This window comes from Pan troglodytes, chromosome 2 (assembly GCF_028858775.2).
Source record: "Pan troglodytes isolate AG18354 chromosome 2, NHGRI_mPanTro3-v2.0_pri, whole genome shotgun sequence".
NCBI lineage: Eukaryota > Metazoa > Chordata > Mammalia > Primates > Hominidae > Pan > Pan troglodytes.
The window spans coordinates 59,205,142-59,229,616 of record NC_086015.1 but is presented as its reverse complement, the minus strand read 5'-3'; the positions used below and the strand labels follow the sequence as shown (position 1 = coordinate 59,229,616).

At 40.2% G+C, this 24,475-nt stretch overlaps 1 long non-coding RNA gene across 1 annotated transcript; it reads right to left on the bottom strand.

Annotated features, from left to right (window-relative positions):
* Positions 1–861: 861 nt before the first annotated feature.
* LOC104005575 (uncharacterized) lies at positions 862–24,462 on the bottom strand. The gene is made up of 5 exons (XR_678966.3): positions 24,219–24,462; positions 16,036–16,145; positions 13,619–13,767; positions 13,249–13,363; positions 862–1,081 (listed from the first exon to the last, which is right to left on the bottom strand). It is a non-coding gene; the product is annotated as an uncharacterized LOC104005575 (long non-coding RNA).
* Between the last annotated feature and the right edge of the window lie 13 nt (positions 24,463–24,475).

Sequence of the window (24,475 nt, the reverse complement as noted above, 5' to 3'; positions counted from 1 at the left end):
TTTTCATTTATGAGATGCTTTTGACTCTAGTCCAGACCAAAACAAAGAAGGGTCAAATTTTCCTGAGAATCACAATGTAGTGACGCCTGGGATTTATCGAGAAAATCTTTCATGATGAGATTTCCAGTTCATATTTCCAGGTGTGGAAAGTGTTTTCCCAGTTTAATGAGAGCACCAACAGGGTAGGTACTTGCCTGATTCAAACAGGTAAATAGATTTGTGGTCTTCCCATTACACGTGGGTTTTATTGATTCTACTGCTGTTAGTTACATGGGATTAAGATGATGTTGAAATGAACTCACCATGCTCAGGTCCTAGAGAGAAAATCCATGACTCATATGGATGAGTCTTAGTGAATGAGGTTGGCTAGAGGATTGTGTGTCTCTTGGGAACTTCAAAGCTCAGAAAAGAAGCTGTTTCTTAAAACTAGGCAGGAAAACCATTTATGAAAACTCTGGCCATGATTTCAGAGCACATGAGAGGATCATGAGGAAATGAGAAACCAAATGAAATGCCAAGGAAAGAAGTTACCATTTTCTGAGCTTCCACTGTGTTCTGGACACATCACAGACAACATCTCATTTCATCCCTCTCAGGAGACCCAGCAGGAAAGTATTCTCTGTGAGCAACCCCACTGCAACCACCACCCACTTAACAGGTGAGGAAACGAAGGTAGAGAGTCTAAACAACTTGCCCAAGTTTACATACAGTTGCTGTATAAACCCTTTTGCGATTCTTTTGCCTTTGAAGAAACCATTCTTCCAGCATCTCTTCTTGGAGACTTAAGAGTAGAAGCTGTTTATATTAGGCCTTCCAGAAAAGTGACGTTTTTATTTAAAAAGAAAATATTAGCATGTTGTTGGAAGCTCCAAGTCTCCTGTGGTAGGACAGGAATCCAGCTAGGGGTGAGGGACTTGGGGGCTGGGGAGACTGGGCATGCACCAGTGAGGAGCCGGCCATCAGCCATCTGCTCTGGGCACTTTATGTGGTTCCTTCACCCTTCCGGGCACCACATTACAACTGTCACAGCAAAGTCCTTCGGGGTGATGTGATACAAAGATGACATTCCCATTTATCACTCCTTAAACGAAAATAAACAGAGGGAAATTATTAAATATTGCAATATCGCATATGTTGTGTCTAATTTAGGATTCACCATAGACTAAAATCATCACTGTTTACAAAAACACTATCTGAGTGCTGGGTACTTTCAACGAGATTCCTTACATGCAAGGAAAGCATAATACGCATGTTTTCTATTTGAATGCCAAACTCAGAGAGGTTACCTTATTAAAAACCCTAGTTCATATAAATGCCAGGTGTTTTTAGAAAATATCATAGTTCATAAATACTGCATCCCCTCAGATCATCTCCTCAGCCTCTGTCTTCAACATGGTACCAGGAAAAGTGTCAGAACTTGCAAAACCACTTTGAATCCACAAATACAGGGTGGGTATTAAAAAAAAAATTCAATGCATAAACCCCTGGGAAAAATGGAGACAAGCCAAAGAAAAGGGCTTGTCTTTTTAGGAGCTCCCAGAAAGGAGGAAAATCCTCCAGAGAGGCTCCTAACTGGGTGGAAAAAGGCTCAAAATGGAACCAAAGTTTAATTGCCTCTCCAGGAGCCAAGCCAGGCCTGGAGGGAAAATGGGAGACAGGTCTTTGATTCAGCGCATCTGTACCACAGGGGCCTCACCATGTGCAGGCCAGCATGATCCTCCCCCTCCAGAATGTGTTCGCACTTCCTGTATCCTTCCCCAATACGCACTAATGCACCTGTGGGGTGGGGAAGGGGCTCTCTTTTAGAGACAAGCTTGGGCCCCAAGAAGGAAATTACATAACAATAAAGTCATTCTGGGTTTGTCTCACTAACCTATAAATTAAGCCTGATCCTGTAGGCCAGAGTGGAAAGGAGTTTGCAGATATTTTGAGCACCCATCTAGTCCAGTGGTTCTCAAAGTATGGTCCCTGGACCAGCAGCAGCATCAACATCATCTGGGAATTTGTTAGAAGTGCAAATTCTCAGGCCCCACCTCAGGTCCATTGTATCAGAAGGTCTTGGTGAGGGCCTAGCATCCTGTACTGTAACATGTCCTCCAAAGGATGCTGGTGCTGATGTGTGGGTATGCATGCTGTATTTTCAAAATCATTGGCCTGGTTTACTAGGTAATGGTAACCCCCAGGGCTATGCCTTCCTGATTTTATGCTGCCGATAATTGAATGCTTGCTGTCCTTTAATTCAATTTAAGCATTCCCACAACTTTTGTGGTTGGTACTAATATTTTTCCCATTTTACAAATGAGGAAACAGATATTCCGAGATTAAAGAGTACTCAAAACACTGACCTAGTCAATGTGAGAATAAGGTTTAAATCCACAGACAACACTGTTTACATGCATTACGATTCTCCACACTGGAACTCCTCTCCTATCAGAAATATCTGACTTGCGAAAGGAAACTGTGAGAATCAATAAGACCTAACACAGAACATCAGACTGTAGGCTTGGGAGAAATGTTAGAATCCACCCTTCAACTTACATAGAAATTCTCTACAGTAATGTTCCGTAAAGGATGTTCCAGGGACCACTAGTTTCACAGAATATTAACAGGCAGGTACACATAGAGTTCCATGGCCAAATAAGTTTGAAAAATGGTGGCTTAAACTTTGCTGAGTTAATTTCTTAGCAGCAGGACTTCTCAGTGCTGTTGATGAACGTGATCAGGCATGAGGTGACCCACCACAGGTACAGTGCATACCATATGTCTCATGTTTAATTGACTACGGAACTGTTTGCTCCCAGAGCATTTCTTGATTTTGTAAGGCTGTAGAATAAGATTTTGGAAGCCCCAACCTACAATATGCTTTGGAAGGCAGGATCCAGGCTGTGGGTGAAGATCTCCAGTCTTAGGACACTTCCTGCTCTCCAGGAAGCCCAAGCTGTGAGCAGATATGCCTGCCTGCTTGGAAGTTCTGTGTGTTGAGTGGAACCTCCTCCTCAATAGCTTCCTGCCACTGCTACTTATTCTTTCCTGGGCAAGACTGAGGGTAAGTCTAGTAAGTCCCTCTTTCACATCGAGGCTCCTTGGAGATGAGAAGGCAAGCACTCTATTCCTTCCTAAGACTTGTTTATCCAGGACTCAACTCTCCAGGCCTTCCAGCCTTTGCTCAGTGCTATTGTCATCCCCTTTCATCTGGATTATTGCAGTAGCCTCATAGCTAGCCTTTGATATTTTGACTCCTCTAATGTCCATGGCAGCCAAAGCAGAAAATATAAATAATCCTATCTTGTCCCTACTTACAACACTTCAGTGGTTCTTCATGGAACTTGGATTGAAACCCAACTCTCTAAATTGGCCTAATGCCCTGAGACATCCTCCTCCTCCCTATCTGAAAATTTAACAGTGCCTTTTCTTCACGAAGCTCCAGCTACACTCTCCTCTCCATTCCCAACTGGCTCTTTCCCACCTCCAGGCCTCTGTCCTTGCTGTTCCCTCTTCCTGAAATGCTCTTCCGTCACTTACTGAGAGGCTGCCTCCCACTGACCTCTTAGGTCTTAGTTTAAACTGTCACCTTCTCAGAGGCCTTCCCAGACAACTAGTCTCTCTTAGGGTTCCTATTACCCCCTGCCTCAGCACTCTGCCCTTTCCCTTATTATACAGCCCATGCTTCCTAATTCTACGCTTGTGTGAGAATTGGTTTAATATCTGTATCCCCTGCTCAAAAGTAAAATTGATTGCATATCCAATAAAGACCCTTATGCCTTGCATATAGCCTGCTCTCAAAATTTTGGGATGAAGGGACAATTGTTTGTCTCCAGACCCTTCACATCCTTCACCTCCACCTTCTCAACTGCTAGTTCCTGGAACTTACACACACAATAGGTGTGCTCTGCCTCATGACGTTATTATCTCCTATGCCCTGGATACCATATCTCGATTCACACCAGAGACTAAATTACCTTTTCCAGTGGCTGCCTCCTACCTTGGGCTCACACTAGACTAACACTAAGTCTTCAAACACTGCCAGCTCTTTCCACATGTACTCCCCTACAGTATGACTTGCCTGGGCTAAAAATATGCTACAAATTCCGAGGCCTCAGCACAGATCCTCTGTCTTAACATCTGTTGAATACTTCTCTTTTTCTCAAGCATGAAGTCATCTCATTCTTATCGTAGTCACTGATATCTTGCAAGGAGCTAGGGTGAGGAGTGAAGACTAAGTCCTGTGACTCAGACCCACAGCGGCTTCCCACTAGATTGGCACTATCCTTTGGTGATAGCGCATCCTTCAGTTGAAGGGCTAATGGTGGCACTTCAGGTGCTATGTCACCCAGTGAAAGGTGCACTATTTGGGGAGCCCGTTCACCTGAGCTGACACTGAAGGTAGCCCTGTTTGAGCAGAGAAATTGATCCCTCTATTCTCACAAGTACTTTTATTCCCCCCATTTGGGATCCCATATCTCTTTTTCTTCTCCTCATCTTTGGAGGCACGTACCCTTCTATGTTGTGGACCTGTCTGAGCTAAGTAAATTTTCTTCTTCCACATAGTCATTTTGAAATTTAAAATGCTCTCTGGCTGGCCAGGCCTGCATGGTGGCTCACACCTGTAATCCCAGCACTTTGGGTTACTGAGGCAGGTGGATCACTTGAGGTCAGGAGTTCTAGACCAGTCTGGCCAACATGGTGAAACCCCATCTCTACTAAAAATACAAAAAATTAGCTGGATGTGGTGACAGGTGCCTGTAATCCCAGCTACTCAGGAGGCTGAGGCAGGAGAATCGCTTGAACCTGGGAGGTGGAGGTTGCAGTGAGCCGAGATCACACCAGTGAACTCCAACCTGGGCGACAGAGCAAGACTCTGTCTCAAACATACATACATACATAAAAAAATGCTCTCTGTTTTCACCTTCAGTATTTACTGTAGAGATTGAATTAAGCTTAAGAGGAGGAATATAATGTAATGATTAAGGATTAATAATTAAAATCATGGTCTTTAGATGCAGACGGAATTGGGTTATGATCCTGGCTTCATCAGTCACTAGATGTCACCTCAGGAAAGTTGTTAAGGGCCCTCAGAATACTCACAAAATGGACCATTCAAATGCACCTTCCAGAATGTAGCAAGAATCTAATTGGCACTATGGCTGCCATGGGTAAAAGGGGGCTGGAGTTGTCATTTCTTCTTATTGTTTAGTCTCTGTCATGTCTGTCTTCCATAACTAGTTGCTCCAAAGGTGGGGATTAGCAAACTTTTTCTGTGGAGATCTAGAGAGCAAAGATTTTAGGCCTCATGGGCTGTATAGTCTCTGTTGAAACCACTCAACTCTGCCATTGTAGTGCAAAGACATCCACAAACAACATAGAAACAAATGAGCATGTTCGTGTTTCAAAAAAAAAAAACCTTAATTAACAAAAGCAGGCTGCAGGCTGAATTTGGCTTGCTGATTGTAGTTTGCCAACCCCTGTCACAGACTTCATTTGTAGGTGACTGTTTGATGGCTTTGGAAACTCTGAGCCCCTGGCTTCCACGCAGCATGGCTTCTGGCCTGAAGGATAGGCAGGAATCTGTGCCACTCTGATCATGTAAGTTTTAGTTTTGCCAGATGAATCTCCATGCTATTTGTGGGAAACTCTGCAGGTCGTCCAGGAAGAATGACCTCAGTCAGCCAAGAAAATCTCTCTCCTTGGGAAATGTCTTGGTGGTGACAGAATCAGTTTGTACAAAGAGGAAAAGACACTTGTCCAGTCCATTGAAATGACAAAGCTAAGTCCCTGCATCAAATGCCACATTAGAAGAGATTCTAACAATTAGCAATCTGTGAAGAGGAAGGAATCAAATGTAGCCTGATGGGTTTCCTGGCTGGCTCTAAATTCTCTTTATTAACTCGGATTGCATTTGGCTGCTTGTAGCTAAAATCTGACTGTAGTGGCTGAATCAAATAGATTTAATATTGGTAACCTAACAGAAAGTCTTTCAAAGACCATGGTTCCTCCTAGCTCCCTGTCTTGTAATCCTTCTAGTGTCTCTTTTGACTTCACAGCCACAAGATGGCTACTCTGAGTCCAGGCATCGGGTGCAAACTTTAGGCTAGAACAAGAAAAAAATGATAAGAAACAAAGTCCTCTCCAGAGTCATCTGTCCCAGGAGCCTTTCACAGTGGACTTTGCACTTACATTTCATTGGCCAGATGAGAGTCACGTGACTAAGCTTCAGGGGAGTCTGGGGAAATGAATTTCTTTAACTGGGCACACTGATACCTCAGACAAATCTGGAGTTCTCTTATTGAGAAAAAAAGGAGAGTGGATTTTGAGGGAGGCAATAGCAAGGTCTGTCACATTATCCAAAATGGCAAGTGTGTGCTGCACAGTGGTTGAAAACAGGACTCTAAAATTGGACCTCTCGGCCAGGGTTCCTCATTTCTGAAGGAGAATCATATAACCTCTCTCAGGGTTGTTATTAGGATTGGATAAAATAATCCATGTAAAGTGCCAGACATTAACAGACATCGTTATTGTTTACTATTGCTACTATTCTTCCTCCCTGCCCCTCGGAAACTGCATTTTTTTTTAAGTAAATTCAATTTCTTTGAAGTATATAAATGAGAGAATGCTTGGAAGATTTGAATAATTCTGTTTGACAGAGTCCCAAGAGGGTCTTTGAACTAGGTTCTGAAAAATGAGTAGGAATTTGCCAGGCAAAAAAGAGGGAACCAGGAAGGGCATTCCAGGAAAAGGGAACAGCAAATGCAAAAGCGTGGCGTCAAAAAAGAGCATTTGGCCTCATCACATCACCTAGTAGTGATTCTTTCTAACTGCAGAGATATCAGGGGAATGTTTCCAAAGGTATAAGGAACATGACTAGAGATTAAGAGGCAACTGCAGTGGCTCCACTATCAAGCACAAGCTCTTTGTAAAGTGTTTATGTTCGTTAAATGGAAACAACCAGAAATGTAGAGCTGCCTGTTCAGAAACTGTTGGACTAGATTTTATTCTGCACTTACTATCCCTGTCCTGGACTCAGCACTTTACATTCACTAGCATGTGCACCATTCTGGTAACTTTATGAAGTAATTGTTATAATCCCCATTTCATGTGCGAGCTAACTGAAGTTCAGGCAGGTTAAACAAGACGTTCACCCAAGTTCACCCAAGCAAGGGCCAGAGCTTTTAATGGTGAATCTGTCATCTCTCCAGGCAAGCCATCTACCTCCTCCATTATCATCTTTATTGTTTTTATTTTTTTATTTTTATTTTTTTCAAGATGGAGTCTCGCTCTGTCACACAGGCTGGAGTGCAGTGGCGCAATCTTGGCTCACTGCAAACTCCGCCTCCCAGGTTCAAGCGATTCTCCTGCCTCAGCCTCCTGAGTAGCTGGGATTACAGGCATGCACCACCACACCCGGCTAATTTTGTATTTTTAGTAGAGATGGGGTTTCACCATGTTGGCCAGGCTGGCCTCGAACTCCTGACCTCAGGTGATCTGCCTGCCTCAGCCTCCCAAATCGTTGGGATTACAAGTGTGAACCACTGCACCCAGCCTCCATCACCATCTTTAGATCATCTTTATGTAGGAGACTGTAGCAATGTTCCTCAAGGCTTAGAATCTTAGGGCTGGAAGAGATTAGAGCTGTGCATTCCAATACGGCAACTACTGGCCACATGTGACTATTAAGCCTTTGAAATGTAGCCATACAAATGTAGCCTTGAAATGTATGGCTAGTGCAACTGATGAATTGAATTTTAAATTTTATTTAATATTAATTTTAATTTAAAAATTAATACTAAATTAGATATTGGAAAGCTTTAAGTATGTTTGGAATAACTTGGGTATGGAGATATATCTTTTTGCCTGTAAATTTTATGAAATCTAAATACAGGTCAAATATGTCTGATGAAAACTTGGCATCTGAAATGCGAGGTACTTTAAGAGTAAGACACACTCTGGATTTCAAAGATGGAGTACAAAAAATAATGTATAATATGTCACTAATAAATTTTATATTGATTATATGTTGAAATGGTAGTATTTTAGGTATATTGGATTTAATAGAACATATTTTTACACTTAATTTTACCTGTTTTTACATTTTAAAATGTGACTACTAGAGAATTTAAAATTAGTTATGTAACTCACATTATATTTCTGCTGAATTATACTGCTACAGAGAACACATCTTTTCAGATGGGAAACGCTGGCTTCTCTCTGTTTTGAAGAGAAGTTGATTACTGGATGGGGACAGATCCCATTCACACTTTTGTCTCAAATGGCACAAACTTGGACAAGTCACCACGTTTCCATGGATCAAGTTCTAAAAAACTGTAAAACTGTGAAACTACAAGAAAACATTGGAGAAACTCTCTAGGCCATTGGTATGGGCCAAAAAACTTCTTGAGCAATACCGTACAAACACAGGCAACCAATGCAAAAATGAACAAGTGGGATCACATCAAGTTAAAAAGCTTCTGCAAAACAAAGGAAACAAAAACAGAGTGAAGCGACAACCCGCAAAATGGGAGAAAATATTTGCAAACTATCCATCTGACAAGGGATTAATAACCAGAATATATAAGAAGCTCAACAACTCTATAGTAAAAAATCTAATAATTCAATTTAAAAAGGGGAAAGATATTTGAATAGACATTTCTCAAAAGAAGACATAAGTAGCCAATAGGCACATGAAAAGATGCTCAACGTCATTGATCGTCAGAGAAAGGCAAATGAAAACTACAAAGAGATACCATCTCACCCCAGTTAAAATGGCTTATATCCAAAAGTCAGGCAATAACAAATGCTGATGAGGATGTGGAGAAAAGGGAACCCTCATACACTGTTGGTGGGAATGTAAATTAATACAACCACTATAGAGAACAGTTTGGAGGTTCCTCAAAAAACTAAAAACAAAGCTACCATATGATTCAGCAATCCTACTGCTGGGTATGTACCCAAAAGAAAGGAAATCAGTGTATTGAAGAGCTATCTGTACTCCCATGTTTGTTGCAGTACTGTTGGCAATAGCCAAGATTTAGAAGCAACCTAAGTGTCCATCAACAGATGAATGGGTAAAGAAAATGTGGTGCTTATACACAATGGAGTACTATTCAGCCATAATAAAGGAATGAGATCTTGTCATTTGCAACAACATGGATGGAACTGGAGGTCATTATGCTAAGTGAAATAAGCCTGGCATAGAAAGACAAACATTGCTTGTTCTCATTTATTTGTGGGATCTAAACATCACAACAATTGAACTCATGGAGACAGAGGGTAGAAGGATGGTTACCAGAGGCTGGAAAGGGTGGTGGGAGGATGCCAGGGAGATGGAGATGGTTAATGGGTACAAAAAAAAAAATAGAAAGATTAAGATCTAGTATTTGATACCACAACAGGATGACTATAGCCGATAATAATTTAACTATACATTTTCAAATAACTAAGAGTATAATTGGATTGATGGTAACACAAAGGATAAATGCTTGAGAGGATTGATACCCCATTTTACATAATATGATGATTGTGCATTGCATGCCCATATCAAAACACCTCATGTACCCCGTAAATATACACACCTACTATGTACCCACAAAAATTAAAATATAGAAATTATTAAAAACCCAAAAAACCAGGTAAACTTCTTTTACATTCCAGGTTCCTATGATCCTATTGAAATCTCCAGAATTTCAAATACATTAATTATCATAGTTTAATATCAAGAGGAAAACTGGAGTTTGTTTTTTTTTTTTTCAGACGGAGACTCACTCTGTTGCCCAGGCTGGAGTGCAATGGTGTGATCTCGACTCACTGCAACCCTGCCTCCTGGGTTCAAGCGATTCTCCTGCCTCAGCCTCCTGAGTAGCTGGGATTACAGGCGCATGCCACCACGCCTGGCTAATTTTTGTATTTTTAGTAGAGATGGGGTTTCACCATGTTGGAAAACTGGAGTTTTACATCTAATATAGGAAACTATCTGGTAATGAGTTATGCTTCTGCAATGGTATTTTAGACTTGATTCAAAAGCATAACAAATTCATAGTTATCCTTACTAGATAATGTGTAGTATATGTGTGTGGTTATATATAAATGTATATATATGCACTAACACACACACACATATATATACATACACACATACACATGTATACACACACACGCAAGTTACTATTCTTATTTCAATATTTCAGACAGGAAAACTGATTAAATAACTCATCCAAAGTCACTTTGCTAGTAGTAAAGGGTAGAGCTGGGACTCATGTTGTAGTCTGTGTGATCCCAGTGTCTGCACAAATATCCACTTCCCTATAATACCAGTGCCCATGCCCAGCCCCTTCAGAGTGCCCTCTCCTTTCAGTCATCAGCTTTAAACCCAGGAGCCACAACTGAGTCTGTGCTGAAATGGGGAAGGAGTTCGGAGTCTGGGTGCCCTGAAATCTATAAAAGGTTCAGGGAACTTTGAGGTGAGAGGTTATGAATTAGCCTCCCAGACCAAAGGGAGTGCTTCCCATTTGTTAATTTGATTTTGTTTAGGTTACTGAGCCATGATTCATCCTTAATTGCATTGTTTCAAATGACTAAATAGTCTAAGTATTAACCGACTGCTGAGTGGTTGCCCAGCTTTGGTTTAAGTGGGACATCTTCAGCTCAGGAGTCATTAAAATCAAAACACTGTTGGGCTTCCAGTGGGGTATTGGGTCATCTGCCCACTGAAAGATGGTCCTGGTGCCTGGTGGAACTCCAGAAAATGGAGAATGTACCCCTTCTGTCCCTGTTGCCTGTGTGGGAACTGGACCTCCCACGTCATGTGGGGTTGAAAGTTCCCATAGATGGAATGCCACAGGACAGACTAATCTGATTCAATAGATAGACCTTCCTCCTGACTGTGGACCTTAGCAACGCACTCCACCAGAAACGTTTTGAAAAAAAATTTTTTTTTGAAATGGAGTTTTGTTCTTGTTGCCCAGGCTGGATTGCAGTGGTGCGATCATGGCTCACTGCAGCCTCTGCCTCCCGGGTTCAAGTGATTCTTCTGCTTCAGCCTCCCAAGTAGCTGGGATTACAGGTGTGTGCCACCACGCCCAGCTAATTTTTTTTTTTTTTTTTTAGTAGAGACAGGGTTTCATCATGTTGGCCCGGCTGGTGTCGAACTCCTGACCTCAGGTGATCCGCCCGCCATGCCCAATCTGAAGTCTGATAATGCATAGGAAGATTTCCAGATTAAAATTATTATTCTCAGAACATGTTCTACTGGGCCTCAGATTCTTTTTCTATCAAATGGGAGTAATGTCAGCTCTATCCTTTACTCCACTGTGTGAGCAGAGAAAATGACATGATCTCTTATAATAAGCTTTGGAAACATTTTTCAAACAGCTTATCAAAATGTAAAATATTGTTGGTTGAATATAAATCTTTTTCAGCACACTTGTGGGTGTCATGAGTCTTTGACTATGAAATCTATTTATGTTTAATTCCATACTACATTCCCAGCCCTATATTTTAAACTAGTAATTCTGAAGTATCCCAGCAGCTTGTGAAAGACTGTCAGGAGCTGAGAAAGGATGTGAACTTGGGCTTCATTCATGGTTAAGTTTCTAAAACATACAGGTTGGAAGTGAAAGAGGCTGTCATGGTAATGACTATATCAGGGCAATGGGCAAGTTTGGTTTGAACCATGGTTTGAGGGTATGACACACTCCACATGCTAGATTGATGCTTCTCACACTTTAGCATTCATAAAACTACCTGGAAAAGCTTGTTAAAATACAGATTCCTGGATCTGATGCTTGGAGACTCTGATTCAGGGGGTCTGGGATGAAACCAGGGACAGGGCATTTCTAACCCAGTCCTAGTTGATGCTGATGCTGCTGGTCCACAGTCCATAGTTCAGGTAGAGCTGTTCTAGGTGAATCCTCTGTAGGACTGCAGCTACTAGGATTGGTCTAACCAGTCCCAGACCCTTCATCTACCAGGACAGCTGGCTAATACCCCCAAGGAACTCTGTCATCTCAGGAACTGCCAAGCCAAACTGCCCCCCTTTCCATTCATTCTGAGAGAGTGAATGGCTCCGGGAGTAATCTCCCTGTCTCAGAACACTCTTATGACCACACATAAATTTACTTTAAAATAAGCAAGGCGTGAACATGTAAGAATCCACTTAACATGAAGACTGACAGATTTCAGAATAATGTCCTTGTACTACAAATACCCCCATCCCAGGATGGATTGCAGAGGGCTTAGAAAAGAAAGCCTGGATGGATATCCACATCTGTCAGTGAGACAGAGAGACAGGCTCAGTCACTCTATCTTCCTCAGAGCCTCTCCCTGATCTTTGGGAAAGGGGAGTGAACAACGGAACTGTGAAAAGAGCCCTTTTGACTCTTTTCACGTACTAAGCTCCTGAATCACGCTGGTTTGCTTCAGACAGAGCAACACTCTTTAAGGCGGAACATCTGGACAGGGCAAGAAAGGGATCGGCCACATGGACTGGTAGCCTGCTCCAGATGTCTCAAAGGAATAAAGACATTCCCTCGTACAACATCAGAATCATCTGAGCATGCTACAAAATGTGTTTAATTTTGAATCTGAATATAGGTTAAAATGTCCATGATTTAAGTCAACAGCAGGAAGACCTGACACTGAGGGACTATGACAATAAAAATTCCTAAGGAGGACACTGACTTGGAGGAGACATTTGCAGTAAATTACAACCATGTTAGGAACATCAGGCTCATAGTTGGTGGAGCATTTGGCTGTGGGTTGTATTAATTTAGCTAAATACTAATATGCATATCTAAGTTCATTCACTCTCCGGATTAGCACAGTATTGTAACAGCCTAATATAGCATTAGCCTAATTTGATATGCAAGTATTAACATGAAAGGGGATCCCTTTCGTGACAAGGTATTATTTCTATAGCAATTTAATATTTTATTGGTCTGAGACAATCCAGCGCCAATTTGCTTCCCTCCCCAAATACAGCATAATAAACATGGGCTTCTTTGTTGTAGCTGTGGTTTAAGGACAGCCACAGTACGGATAGGGCATGAAGTTTTATTCCCCCTCTCCCCACATCAAACCTCTGTGTCTTCCTCACCATCAGAGGCCCATTGGCATTGTTGATGGTCTGTTTGCATACCTTTCTTTCTTGCCTAAGGGAAGTCAGATGGGATATTTAAGATCCTCCCCAACTTCCAGATTCTAGGATTGAAAACAGAGCAATAATGTGCCTGCTGCATCCCAAGTCGGGAGATGACTCACCCTTCCAGACTTCCTGGAATCCCCATGGAAATGGGCTTGCATCTTATTTAAATGGAAAAGTACAGCCATGACGAAAAAGGAAAATGTCGGTCAGGGTCATGTTGGTGTCAAGGCGCTAGGAAAAAGATAAAGGTCGGCATATTTTTCTCAGAACAGAAGCCTGCTGACCTATTCCCCCAGAGCAAGATCTCTTGCCCTCCTGCCCCCTACTGAAGAACAGTGTGGGTCTGGGACTGAGAGAGAGACCTTGCTGGCCTGGAACACAAGAGATGGCTGCCACTGCTGCCCCAGCTTCCCCTCCCACAGGGGCATGTGCCCAACCTCCTCTTTCTAGAGCCCCTGACCCTGACCTTGGTCAAGCCCTCCTTACCTCTTGCAGTAGACTTTAAATTGAATTTCCTTGCCTCCAGTGTTTCTCCTGTTAATCCAGCTTCCACCCTGCTGCACAATAATCATTTCATAGAAGAGTTCTGAATAGGACACTCCTCTGCTTCAAAGATTTCCGTGGCTCCCCATTGCCTAGAGAATAAAATTCAAATTCTTGTAGTTCTTAACGTCCTGGCTATGTTTGCAGCTCCCTCTTCCACCTCCGTCCTCCCTCTAAGACTCACTATTTTCTTCTGCTGCTTCAGCAAATCCAGGACTCCAAATGTCCCATGACCTTCTCCATCTCAGGGCCTTTGCTCATCTGGGTTCCTGCTGCAGGGAATTCTGTCCTTTGTGCCTTTTGGACCACTGTTCTACCTTTAAAGCCAAGTTCTGATTCCCTCCTTTCCAGAACATTTTCCCTATGCCACCTTAGTCTATTTTTGTTACTATAACAGAATAAGACTTACACAAAGTAAGACTGTGTAATTTCTAAAGAAAAGAGGCTTATTTAATTCATGGTTGTGGAGGTTGGGAAGTTCAAGATCTGGCATTCCATCTGGTGAGGGCGTCAAGCTGCTTCAACTCATGGCAGAAAGCAGAAGAAAGGAGAAGCTCTGTCTCTCATGAGAACGAATCCATTCCCAGTAAAACTAATGCAGCCTCTCAAGAAATCCATCTTAAAAACCTAATCACCAGCTGGGCTTGGTGGTTCATGCCTGTAATTCCAGTACTTTGGGAGGCTGAGGTGGGCGGATCACGAGGTCAAGAGATCAAGACTGTCCTGGCCAACAGGGTGAAACCCTGTCTCTACTAAAAATGCAAAAATTAGCCAGGCGTGGTGGCTTGCACCTGTAGTCCCAGCTACTTGGGAGGCTGAGGCCGGAGAATCGCCTGAACCCGGGAGGCAGAGGTTGCAGTGGGCTGAGATCGCACCACTGCACTCCAGCCTAGAGACAGAGAGAGACTCCGTCTCAAAAAAACAAAAAACAAAAAACAAACCAAAACAAAGAAACCTAATCACCTCTTAAAGGTACCACCTCCCAACAGCACTACATTGGTGATTAAATTTCAACATGAGTTTTGGCAGGGACAAACCACATCTAAACCTACTGAGAATTAGTCACTTTTGGACCCCTATATTTGGTCTTCTAGTCTATTTAGTTATGTGCCTTATTGGCCTCCCCAGTAGACTCTGCAGTCTTCAAGAAAGAGCTTGGTCTAGGCCACTAATTTCCTATAATCTGCAATCTTTTATATCCTTATATCTTTGAAAAAGTATCTATTATTTCTAAATGAAAATTTTGCCTATGTAGACTCACAGGACGTGTGAGTCAGAGGGATGTTATCAACTATTGGTGACGGCAAGTCATTGCATCCGGGCCTATATCCGGCTCTGTAGCTAAGGCAGACAATGATCATCAATCATGGTGGTCTTTCCAATGACCCCAGATGTAACTTTCTGATCCTTCCAACCCGGTGCTCCTAGCAGCAACCATTAATCAATCAGAGTTGATATTTACTTGCCATCCCCTATCTAGTTTCTTAGCCTTTATTTTCCAATTTCCTCCCCCCTCTCCTTTATGGCTGGTATTGCACAGCAGTCTTACTGGAAGCCCTAAAGGAAGTTCATGCTGTAAAAGTTGAAATTTTTGTCTGTTCTTTTAAAAGCCTCCAGCAGTGAGGTAGGTCAGAGTTTGGGGAGAAATCTGAGATGTTCTTCTATTGGGAAGATTCACCCAGCTCTCCTTCAACTTAAAGGAAACTCAGTGCAAAGTCTAGTTCAGCCAATTAGCTGCACTGATTGGTTACAGCTAAAAGAAGATGATCAGTGTTCATGTTTAACTTTATAATATTGATATAGAACCCATAAATGCCACCTCAGCTCTTCAACATTGAAGAATAGGCAACAAAGTTTTCTCCTTTGAAATGAAACTACTATATTTCTAATAATGAAAGGAGGCACATTTAGGAGAATTTTACAAAAACATTTCTTATCTTTTCCAACAAGTCTCTCTCCATTTGAGGAAAAGCCCGGTGATATTAAGGAACCCACTGATAGCTCCACAGGTGTATTCACCCACCCAAGGCAGGGCCACCAACGGGACTGGATACACTCACTGGCCTGTGGCCTCTGAAATTCGTCCTGAAGCCAAACTCCTTTTAGGCAACATGACATGATCAAGGCCAAAAACAGACATTCCCCTCAAGTAGGGGTTTTAATTACTTCGTGTGGTACCAGAATAGAAAATTCTAGAGAATTCTTTCCCTTTACTTCAGTAAACTTAGCAACAATGAATTCAAACTAAAGGGAATCACATTTTGACTGTACTCAGTGGATAAACTTCCACATTTATATTTACTGACACCCATTCAGAGCCAGACGTGGTTGTCTATCCTGGAGTTATAGCAGCGATTTACCTTGAAGAAAGCCTGGTCCGTGGAGAACTTCCATCCACTACACGAATGCATGCTGCAAATGACATTCACATTCGTGATTTCCAGAAAAGGACAAAGAAGTACGACTTACACTGTGCAAGCAAACAAAACAATAACACTGGTCAAACATTATTTCCCATTGATGTGAGTATTGGAATTCCTCTAAATGTGCCCCAGCTTGGCTCCTCCTCTCATCCCTTCCCTTGATAACTCCTGTCCACCTGTAAGAGTTCCTGCACTTACTGCCACATTTGAGTGTCCCCCTCTGTTACCTTCTGCCTCCCAAACCTGATGAGTGAGCCCTCTGCATCCCTGTACTGCCCTGTTATTTCCAAACTCCCCTTCAACACTGACAATGCATAGGAAGATTTCCAGATTAAAATTATTATTCTCAGAACATGTTCTACTGGGCCTCAGATTCCTTTTCTATCAAATGTCCTTCAAACTGTCCCTGTCCTATTGATTATTGTTAACTCTCTCACCAGTATATTGCTGGAACATTACAATTGTTGAAGAAATGCTTATTGAGGGAATGCATTTAATGAAGCTGTTAATATTTAGAGAAACCTTTCTTTAAAAGAAGAAAAATGGCTGAGTTGAAAATCACTGAACTATCACTCAATTCCATTTTCCTGTTAAAGATGGACAGACAGCACAACACACACACACACACACACACACACACACACACACACACAACATAGAAATAGTTCTTTCCATGAAGTTTCTTTAGAACTTTACTGTATGACTCTCATTCTGTTGACTGTGGTCAGAATTATGTTTTCATCTTATGCAGTTTATCTAGTCTTCTGTACCAGGCTGTGTATTCTTCAAGGTCAAGGACTGAGTATTTCATTTCACCCACAGCACCCTCTCAAGTAGAATTACCATGTGTCTTCTTGCTACAGAGTTCTCTCTCTTTTCTCTCTCTCTCTCTCTGGATCTCATTAAAAAAAAAACACACAACAAATAAAACGTGAGGCTTCAATACTTTGGCTGGGTTAGTTGACTATGTGGTGCCAAGGAAATGGCTTGGTGGTTTTTTAGTTTGGTTTGTCTTTTGTTCTCTGAATTTAGCATCATGCGAAGACAGAGTATAGCCTAAAGGTGTATTTAAAATGTCGTCCTATTTCTGAGCTTACTCAGACAGGCAATAGAAAATGGCATTCTTGATAATTAATGCCCTTACAGAAATTCAGCACAGGCTAGCAACTGTAAACAATAAGTTATTAGTCAGGGGAGGTGCTTGCAACATGAGCACGGAAATTCCCATGGAACTTCATAGGGCATGAAAGGGAAGATTCAAGATGCTCTGGATAATTTCGTTACTGTGTTTGCTTGATCATTTTATACTTAAGCAGACTGTTCATTACCATCATCTCAACCTCTTCTGCTAGCTTAAATTCCTCTTAATTCATTTATAAAACAAAATTAGAATGTTGACTGCAACCTATAAAGTAAGCCCACATCTTTGTTTAATTATAGATTCTACATAAACTATTTTAGCATTACTGAAGGTATATAAAGAAGGAATAAAAGAAGATTATTATTCTGTTAAAATGCCAGCTAAAAACAAACAACAATTTTTTAAATGTGCATTTATATCATGGCAAGAGACTGTGTTTAAAATCCCCAAACTCCTGAAGCTGTTTGAGAATTATGCCAGTGCACTGCAGACAAAAAAAAAAAAAAAAAGACAAAACTGGTTGAACATAATACATGAGTAGTTGAAATATGGTTTAATTTTTTTCCTTCTGATTCTTTTTCCCCCCTTTGGAAACCGATAAAAGATTTTGTATTTTTTAAAAAATCGACCTCATTTTTAGTTTATTTTCTAAAAGTGGAGATGTCTTTACATATGTTCAAAAGTATGTCTGTCAAACCTTTGGAGGACTTCTCAGAACGAAGAAATCTACAATGCATATCTTACCAAATTGTTTGGGGATTTTCCACTTTTATGTGTTTGGGCATTTTTCCCTCTTAAACATCAAACCTAATAATCGTGGCAGAAGGTTAAATATTTTCCATACTTTGTTTTTGAAATTTGTTCCTTTCAAAGAACGAACATATGGGGGAAAGAAATCTACACACCCAATCTATTATGATGGCTACCTCTGGGGTTAGGGAGTAGAACCACAAAGTGGGGGCAATGAGGGGTCTCTCACTTCTTTCACCATTTTATTTACAATGAAAATGTATCCATGTGCCACTTGTACAATTTTCATAGCTACTTAATGAAAAAAAATCATATTTAGAGAAAAAATATCAATTTGGATAATTGTAAATGTTTTATGGTATCCCAAGTGTGAAGATTACACATAGGATTGCAAAGAGAAAGAAATAGGGAGGAATTCCTGTTTGCTTGGCTGGTAGTATCCACTCTTTAAAGCATTTCTGTACAGAAAGAGAAATAAAAGAATTGATACTTTGATTAGTTACATGAAGATGATATTGAATTCATTTTCTCTGATGCCAGTTTGCTTTAACTTAATATCCCTTTTAAAAATCCACGCCCTCATGACATCATCAGTTCATGCACTATTTCTTGGGGCATTAAAATAGAAACTTAAAGTTTACATGAAACAACCGAATTCAAGAGACTACGCTATTTAAATTTCCAAATCTATTAGGGGCTAGGAATGAAATGTAATGCTAATTTAATTTAGTAATTTTTTCTCTTTCCACCAAAACGCACTGTCATTGCTTGTGAAAGCCTCAATCCCATCCCCATCCCCAACTTTCTTTTTCCATCAGTCTGGGATGGAATTACAGGCTGATTTGAAGCACAAAGTCCAGTTGCATCCCAGACCCTTGTCTCTAAACAGCCAGTGCCACAGGATGTTTCATGACCACAGCATGTCCATCATCTTACTTTCCAAATGCAGTGATGAAGGTTGAATGGGTGGAGCTTTTTAGTCTTCAAGGATTTAAAACTACGCACACACAATGCAAGAGGCTGGCAGGAGTCCTTTGTAAGAGTGTGTGTGTGTGTGTGTGTGTGTGTGTGTGTGTGTGTGTGTGTGTGTGTGAAAGAGTTGGATCAAATGAGTGGTGTCCTGTTCAGAGCAGGACATAAGTTTCATTCCATGAAAGGAAACATAATTAATTCCACTTCCATCAGCACATCAAGAGGATGATTGGTAACTCACCTCCTACCAGCCCTGGCTGCAAGGGAGAGGTAGCCCAAGGGAAGTGACCCTTTATTGGGCCTGTGCTGGTCTCTGGCTGGCCAGGGAAAGCACACACCTCCACACTCCCAGACCCCTCCACGTCCCCCTGGAGCCTGTCAGTGTTTTAGTTCTGTCCTTTTTCCACTCTTGGGAGGACAACAATGTGTCTCCAGGTCCTGCAGTCTGGGTTTGATTAAATAATTATAAACTCCCAGCAGCAGGTCTATCATTTATGTCCTGAAACATGCCAGCATGTGTCTTTTGTGGCCATGCCAGCCAATCATAAAGCCACTCTCCTTATTGTCACTAAGAACACAGTGGTTCAATGTTTGTGCTTGTTCCTGGATTTTGGCTATAGAATGTTGCCCAGCAGTTTGCTGCTGGTGCCAACATCACTACAGAACTTCATAATAAATCCTTTCTATATTTATTCAGTCCAGTGTTCTGACACTGAAATTGCCTTTTATGAGCATATGATCAGAGGCTTCCATTTTCCACTTCTAACTCGGGGCGATTATATGTTCTAACAGAAAAGACCTCAAGACTTGTTGTCCATACATGCAGCATGGCATGGGGATTGCCAACTGGCTGGGGGAAAGTAGGAGATTGGAAGTGCGTGAGAGCTGACCTTTTACCCCACGCAAAGGAAGCACAGAGATGATCTCTTTAATCCATTTGGTTAAAATGTTTAAAATTTTCCACTTCCTCCACAACTAAAGCCCAAAATAAAGTTGCCCAAGCAAGGCAGTAATATTTCATAGTAACATGCCATCTCCTACAAAAGGGCAAGGGGAGAAGGGGGAGGTAGGGATACCATTTAATTGAGTTCAAGAAACTTTTGAAGAAATGTTTTTCATTCTTGCCTTAACTGAGTCACAAGTGATCTCTAAATGGCTCCAATGTTAAGTATATCATATCAACCAAAACTAGGAAAGCGACTGAAATACCTGAATGGGAAGCCTTTTTCTATTTTTTATGTATATGAAAAATCTCACAATAATTCACATGGCCAGAATGACCTTCCACTAATGACAATTTAAGAAGAGGTCTCTAGAAATTACGATGTATAAAAATTTAGCAATGAAACACAGCCATGTTTTGGAAAGAGAAAGATGTGTTCTTTTTTGTTTTGCATAGTTCTGTACAGGTTCAGAAAAATATGAGTACACATGGCCTATATGTGTTTTCATTTTTGAAAAACGATCAAAGCCACTCATTTATTGAAAGGAATACAATACACAAAAAGAGATAACAAGGCTTAGTGAAAATAAACTGCATAAACTGGAGGAAGAGTACTAGAATAACAAAATAAAACCCATCAGTCGTTCATTTTTGATCACTGTCTTTCGTTTGCATTTACATTTCCTGAAATGCCATGGCATCGTATCAGTCTGCAGATGAAATGTGAATCTCGAAAGAAGAGTTACTTTATACAAAGGTGGAATCGGTTGAAGGTTGCATGTTTTGTTTTTACTGCATCCTTTAAAAGGATCATTAAAATGTTTCCGCTCAATGCAGCTAGCAATAATTATCATTACAGGAAAGGCTTCAGATATTACATTTCACTTTTAAGAAAATGGGTTTTAGAATAAATATTAAATATATTTAAAATATATACAGTTTGACATTATTTTTCAAAATAAAAATATCTTATATTTTCAAAAACTGTAAGTTGAGATTTTGTTGCTTTGTTTTTAAGATTTGAGAACTAACTTCTTTCAGTATTATAATTCCTGGTGACATCACATTTACCCCAACAGTATTCAAATTATATATGTATTTTTGAAAATGAAGTTATTCAAATAAATTATTTTCAAATGTATCAACTTAAAACTATACTACTATTCTAGTGAGACTAACTTAAGTTGGAGACTAACTTTATAATTAATAAAGACATTTCAGTATGAAATGTGTAGTAATATACTGTGACTGCACATTTCTTTGGGTGAATATTACTGGGGAAAATAGTTAGAAAAAAGAAAAAGTTTAAAATAGACCAAGTAGTCAAGAAGATAGAGAAATACAGTTTTTGCCCTCCTTTAGCTTTATATAGGAACTACTTATGCTTGTAAACATGAGAAAGACAAAGAATTCTTAGAGACTAAATGTTTCAAATGTAGAACTTTTAGACATTTGTGAGAAAAGCTGGTTTCTTAAAAAAAGTGCTTTTGACAAACAGTGCTTAAACAGAAATGCAGCCGTGTACAGGACTGTTTTTAGTTAAAAAATTTCAATGTGCCAACCAAAAAGCGATGTAATCGGTAACTGGCCACTAGGGGGCTTTCCTATTGGTCCATTCTTATAAAGGACAGTAACTAATAATAAACAAACTGCAAAGATGTACTCCAATATTTTCTATCATACACATAGAAATAGCTGATTAGGAAGTGACAAGAGTCTGGTTATCCTATCATCTGGTTATTTAGATAGTATAAAAGTATTGATTAATTTTTTGCTTCTTCACTAAACAGACTTTTTAAAAAAAATCAACTGCTGTTATTTTGGGGTTTGTTTTTAGTTCAATAATGGTTGTTTTATCTGCTTCTCATAATCTTCTTTTGTTTTATTGATTTTCCCCAGATATGAAAATAATGAACTTAATTTAATCCAACCAGTACATTGATTCAGTCTGTTTACTCAGATTAACCTAAACAGATATGCTAGCTTGTCAGAGCCTATGTTCATCATCTCTTTTGACAACTCTCCAAACTGTGGTCATGTTGAGATCCAGTGGCACCATGGTGTGGTGTTCAATCAGCAAACCTTTGTTGAGCATTTACTATATACTGGATGCTGTGCTTGGTGCTAGCCTACAGGTGGAAACCAACTTAGTGTCATGGTCCTCACAGAGACAGCAAGGAACAAGATGAGAAAGGAAAGGGGTTTTGAGGAGGTTCCATCTGAGCAGAATCCTGAGTGGTAGAAGGGAGAAAGCCATGTGAGTGTGATAGTCCAGAAGGTGGGATTTGGGATTTATTATTAGAAGGCCCGGGGTCAGGTCCCGTCTCCTTTACTCACCAGCTGAGTATGAACTTGGGGAGTTCGTGGACACTCTCTGACTTTGCTGTCTCACCAGGAATGTTAACAGTTCTGGCTCCATTCCCTGCAATTGTGCCTGCACCTCCTCCCTCACCAGATTTTGGGAGGATCAAATGAAGTGAGTGATTTGAGATTACAAATGATTTTTATTGAGTGAATTTTCAACTAGAAAACTTTGATGAACAAGATGCCTTCTTGTCCCCAAGTTTTAAAATATTTAATAATCAATAGCATGAAAAATGTTCCAATACATTAACATTGTTTTTGAAAAATATCATTTTTAATATGAATATATATATGCATAAGAGGGTTAGCCAAAGACATAATCCAAGATAGATATTTCTGGTTAAATTATGAATATTTTCATTTTTTCCTTTTTGCTTTTTGTACTTTCTGATTTTCTGTACTGGCCATGAAATGTTTCACAATAAAATAATATACTAATTAAACAAAATCATAAAGAAAAAAGATATTGATAGAGTGGGTGGAAAAATTCCATTTTCAACCAACAGAAAATTTCTCTTTGTAGATGTTTTGTTAAATATTCATGTGGAGAGATTTTCATCAAAATCTTTAGATAGTTTTCAAATCCCCACAAAAACCATTAACATCAAACTTTTTAAAACTTAAATCGAATTTTCCTTTTATAGTCTAAATCTCTTTCACCTGTTTGTTAAATTCCAAAAAGGAAATGTAGCTCAAAAATGAAAATTATTTTTCAATGTAATTATACATCTATGTTAACTTCTATGCTTAAACTTGTTCCTTTAAGATTTGTTTTTAAAATAAGTGACTCCTTCAAATGCCTCTCTGCCTTTGCATTTGCTGTGCATTAGGGTGACTTTCTGCTAATTTATACCACCTTTCAGAGTACATTCGAACAAGATGCATTTGAAAAATGCCCCCACATTATCCTTTCCATGGCACTCTGATTTTATGCATTTCCACCTTGCTTTCATAAACTATGCAACATTGACCTATCTGCTGATTTTTTCTGAATTCTCTTGGTGATAAGAAATTTGTTATACCTCCTTTTTTCGTTTTGCTTACTTTTAGGAACGCAAGTCCTGAATTAATAAGTTTTGGTTGTTAAAAATACAAAGGTCGGATGAAGTTCCAAGTCCATCCTCTCCTAGAGGCTGCCGTCAGTGCGTTGGATAGCATTCCTGTTGTTGCTGCTTTTCTAATACATCTGCATCCAGAGATACAGACCTAAAGAAACACATAGTTTGGGGTTGCTTCTCTTTTAAACAACATAATCTGAATCATATGAAGAAAGTATTGTTCCACACTTTCTTTTCCTCAAGATCTCTTGAGATCTATCTGCATCAGGATGCATAGATCCACATCGTTTAAAAATAATCTGTTTCGAAGATGTATCCTCGGCCCTCTTTGGATGCCTAATGTTTGTAGGAACTTAACTATTAAGTGATCCAAATGTGTGATTTCAAGTCAGTTCAGAATATGCTAGACCCCTACTTTAAGCCTAGCACTGTGGATCCTGAGAGGAATGAGGTTATTACCCCTGCTCTGGAAGAGAATGTCAGATATTTCTTGAAAGGGAGAAGGAGGTAATAAATTCAAGGACTATTAACTCTTCTGCTGTATCATACATTTAATGTTTTAGAAATAAGCTGTTCCACTTTAAGAACAAAATAATTTAAACTCTAGGCACCAAGATCTAGAAGCTGGAAGCAATCTTGGGAAATCATCTTTGTCTGTCTTCTACCTTTAGAGATTTAACTCAGGATGGAAAATTGAGTCGCAGGGAAAATGAACACTCAATTGAAACTGCGTACATGCCCAGAAAGAATCTAATGCTGCCTCAGAATCTGTTATGCTGATGTAGCTATTTCATTCCTCGGCATGTGTTTCGTATCTTGACTTCTCTTTATTATTTAACTAAGGAGGTGTCTCCTCATGTTTTCAAATAAAAGGCTTGATCAGTTTACTAACCTGTAACAGGGAGGTGGCCAGCGAGTTGGTGGAAATACCTGTTAAGAGGTAGAAGTTTTTCATTGAGAGGCCAGGCAGGGCAGATGTTTGCACAGTTCTGAGACCAGCCTCATCAATGATGCTGCTAAATACTGCCACAGTTTTAGGGATGGTGAAGAGGAACCCCCACTCATTCCTTTGTACCCATCTTCTCTTCATACAGGTGCTCACATTTCTCTGAACTCTGTGCTTGGGCTTCTAAGAGTGCCAAAAAGGGT